This window comes from Triticum aestivum, chromosome 1B, assembly GCF_018294505.1.
Source record: "Triticum aestivum cultivar Chinese Spring chromosome 1B, IWGSC CS RefSeq v2.1, whole genome shotgun sequence".
NCBI lineage: Eukaryota > Viridiplantae > Streptophyta > Magnoliopsida > Poales > Poaceae > Triticum > Triticum aestivum.
The window spans coordinates 383,136,481-383,141,044 of record NC_057795.1 but is presented as its reverse complement, the minus strand read 5'-3'; positions in this window follow the sequence as shown (position 1 = coordinate 383,141,044).

Genomic DNA, 4,564 nt, shown 5'->3' with positions numbered 1-4,564 from the left:
TTTTTTTGTCTTTTGTTTTTCTGTTTTATCTTTTGTATTTTCTTTCTTTTATTTATTTTCTGTTCTATTTTATTTTTCTTATATAATAGTTTATAGTTTTACAAAAAGTGAAACCCATAGCTAAAATAGAGTTACAATTATAACTACTGCCACGAAAGGTTTTATCCCTAAACAAAATAGTTTAGTATTTTATAAAACCCAAAATGCATTTATTTAATTGTTTTACCTACTGTTTTAATCATTTTAGGGTATTAAAACATTTTATAAAAGTGGGGTTTCTTCACCACAATTAACTTCGCATTATTTGGCACAATTCGAATATTTTAGTTTTAAAGTTTGAAAACTTTTACCGTTTGATTTGATTTTGAATTTGAATTTGAATCAGTTTCGAACTAACGCGAGATTAGCAACAGTAATTGTGCTGACGTGGCATCATTAACAGTGGTTTACTGTAGCTTAAGTATCCGGGCGTCACACTAGTCCCATCTGGAGGTACTATGATGAAGAATCCGTTACAAATGACGAGGGTCTGACCAAGCTTTTTGCAAAGTGCAAAGAATGCGGTAAGAAGTTGAGTGTGCACCTAGATGATGGCAGGTATGCTGGAACCGGCCACCTGATGAGGCACAAGACGACGCACGTCAAAGCAGCCGAGGCGGCGGCTATAGCTGCGGCTGCGGGGCAAGGTTGAAAGGATCCCATTAGTCCGTTGTAGTATTTGTATTATTTTTTCTTTCTCTATCTTTTAATCTTTTAGTATTTCTAGAGCATGGCTTGTACTCTTTTACTTCTTTGGGATGGAAGGTTTTAATGAGGCCGGCGCTAATAAAACTCTAGATTTATCCCACATAATACTCTAACCGTCTAACGTGCCTAACATGCCTAGCGTGCCTAAGGTGACATCTTTTTTCTATAAAAAGGGATGCCGGCCCTTCTCAAGTTCTCATTTCTCACACTCAAAAGTCTCAAACTGCATCTCATTTTACACACACAATACAAACATGGATGGGAGAGGCTCCAAAATCTGGGACTACTACGATGCTGAAGTAGTTACGGACGGTAGAAAATCTGAGCTAAAAGCACGGTGCAAAAGATGTGGTAAGTTGATGCGCATTGCCTGCCACGGTCCAGTAAACATCCTTACTAGGCACAGAGCAGTACACATCAAGAGAGACGAGCTGGCCGCGGCTGCCGGGCAAGGATGAACGATCCAAATTAGTTTAGTTCCAGTCTTGTAATTTTTTTAGTTCAATTCTAGTCTTGTAATCTTTTTATTTCTACTTCTTTTAATCTTTTAGTACTTCTAGAGCATAGCTTGTACTCTTTTACTTCTTTGGGATGGAAGGTTTTAATGAGGCAAGCGTTAATAAAACTCTAGATTTATCCCACATAATACTCTACATTTTTTTGCAATTTTCTATATTTTTTTGGGTATTTTTTCGACATTTTTTCGCATCTCGCTTAGACTAGTATTTGGTAGTATAGTGCAGCGTGCAGTGTGTAACTGTGTGGCAGCGAGGGAAAATTGCAGCGATGCAGCGTGCCAGGCGACTGCAGCGATGCAGCGTGCCAGCGCGCAGCCCTATACGCAGCCCGTAGCGAGCGGCGACTGCGAGTGCCAGGCCAGGCGGGCCAGCTAGCGCCAAGCGGGCCGGCGTGCCTGGGCGGGCCGCGTGCCGGCCCAGCTATGCCGCGTGCCGTGCCTGGGCTGCGCCCCCCCGCCCGTGGGCCGGCACGGCACGGCCCGGCTAGTATTCGTGCCGTCACGGGCCGGGCCGTGCCGTGCCGGGCCGGCCCGTTTGGCCAGCTATAGTTACCCACGCCCCCGCAAATGGCGCAACGCGCACGCGGCATGCGGGGAGAGGGCGCACTCGCACCTCGAAGCGGCTTACCCAGCAAATAGGCACAGGACAAGAGCCCACCCGTCATTCGCCATGTGAAGTTACCATGCGGTCAAAACCAGCAACGAGAGTAGCGAGCTCTAACGACCCAAACAAAGTCAAAAACTAGATTGACCACGATCCAGCGGCCAACGAAGGCTGAAATCAGGGGAACCTCCCGGAGGTGAGTTGGCTAGCTTCTTTTTTGTTTTAAATAAAGCGGGGAAACTCTTTTTCGTTCGGTTATTGGCTTTCTCAAATGGCGACGACTATACAAATATCGACGACGAGAATGTTACATGGGAGGGCGCCGGATGGCCCCTCCACGATTCTCGAATTTGGTGGTTTTTTAACCACTAGCAAATATGCCCGTGCGTTGCAACGGGAGAAAAAACTATCAAATTATGCAGGAGTGGTAGATAATGGCTATTAAAATGCCAAGGTGAGATAAGGGCTTTTAAAATGTCATTTCAAAACTATGTCTAAATGATGTCATGATGAGATAAGAGACTTTTGAAAAGTCATTTCAAAAAACAAAAAATGTGATGGTTTGACTATGATTTGATTTCCTAAGGCGCCACAACGAATTATTTTTTGCTGAGCAAACTGCATTGATGGACCATGCCTAAGCTAGACTGATGAATGATGTATATCATCTTGACCTAGCGTAGCGGTGGTTATCATAACAATTACTGTGGTACCAGAATAAACATAGCTGTGTATGGAGGCAAAATAGACATTTAGTCATTTTTATATAGTTTACAAAAACTAACCCATAGAAAGTTGTGTAAATATTTTTTGGGTTCAGCATTGTACGAAACACGGAAGCCTTTTTTTTACTCGATGTGAGGGACTAAATAAAATCATAAATCAACCTCTAGAGATCCCCTGTTAAAACTTCTACGCAGGCGTTGTTTCGTTTTGTTCATCATTTACGGGCCTGTTTTAATTTTGGAAACATTTCAAAAGAATCATGTATATTTTTTTTCTAATTCCAGAATGTGTTTTGAATACTGGGATTTTTTTAAAAATCATGTTTTTTTATGAACATCTATTTGATATTGTGATTTTTTTCTATGATATGCGAACAATTTTTTGAAATCATGAACAATTTATGATTTCTCGATAAAACTCGCAGCTTTTTAAAATTTGGTTCTTTTGAAAATCCCGAATGAATTTAAAGAATGAAAAAAGAAAAAAGGAAAAACGAAATAGAAAACAGGGCGCCACCAGCCGCATATGAGCCGGCCCATTAGCGCGTGGAGGAGGAGGAAAAAGTGTAGGAACCAGGGATCGAACGCTGGTCTCCCGCATGCTAGGCGAACGCCTTGGCCACTGGGCTAGCTGATGTCTTGTCTTTTATTAGTGTATCACACTAGAAGAACTAAGCCGGCGGTGATTTTGAAATAAATCCGAATTGTTTTACTTATGGATGTCATAGTGGGTAATTATGCCAACTTCGAGGGCTATTTCTATGACGGACGACCAGAAACACTATTTGCTTTATTAGTATATATATATATATATATATATATATATATATATATATATATTCCCCCGTCTCAAAATTGATTTACAAACTAGAACATTCCCTCAAAAAATAATTACTTTTTTAGAATAAAAAATAATTACTTTCTCACGACCTAATTTGGGTGTACTGTTGTTTGCTCCAATATTTTTTTAACCTCCCGCTAAAAGGTCCCAAATTAGGGTCTTTGTTCAAAAAAAACTTGTATTAACCTTCCCGCTAAATACCCTCATAACAGAACCACACCACGACGTCTTCCATGGGAGATTGGATCTGAGCTCTCGCCCCTGGTTTCTCTGTGCTGCCGGCGTCATGACGGCGTCAACACAGCGAACCACACTCGAGTCAGCTGCACGGCGTTAGGTTATTCCACCCGATCTCCTCCCTTCTGGAACCTCCGGTCCTCCTCGATCTCGCCCTCCTCCATCTCCTCTGCGCCCGCCGATGTGGGCCGCGTCTCCGTGTCCTCGGCCATGCCGGCGGCGGCAGCGATCCGGTCTGGCGTCGGTGCTGACGTGGTTCCCGTCTCATCCCCTTTCCCATTAATCCCGTGTCTGGACCAAGCACGACACCACCTCGGTGTTGCACGTTGCGACAAATGCCCACCCGGGCTCAAACCCCCTCCCCCACGAGCTCCTCCTCCTCGACGCGCCGCTCTCTTCCTCCCTTCTCTCCTCCGCTGGCCGCTTGGTCGTAGAACTAGTCAGGGCAGGGGACAACATGGCCGCCACCAAACAGCAGCCGCCCCTATACATTGTCGTCGCCGACGACCGCCAGAGGAGCAGCTTCCCCTGCACGCGCCCCATCCTGCAGAGCGCGCTCCAGCTCATGGGCTGCAAGCCACACCACACCTTCAAGGTCTGTCTTCCCCCATCTTGCTTGTCCCCCAATCTGTCAGCTCACTTCTTTTCGCTTCGGTTCAGTCTGAATCTTTAGATTAGACTCAGTATCCTACCATCTCTGCCGCATCCCTGAACCTCCATAGCAAGCGATGTAGATCAGTTTTTTTGGTATTCCATACTCCTGATATCCTACCTCAATTGGCTGATGGGATCAGTCTCATAGTGTTTTTCGTTACAAGTAGCGAGCGATGTACATCTGCCTCATATCCTGCTTCAATTGCTGAACCTTCAGAGTGTATTTAATTGTAGTATGA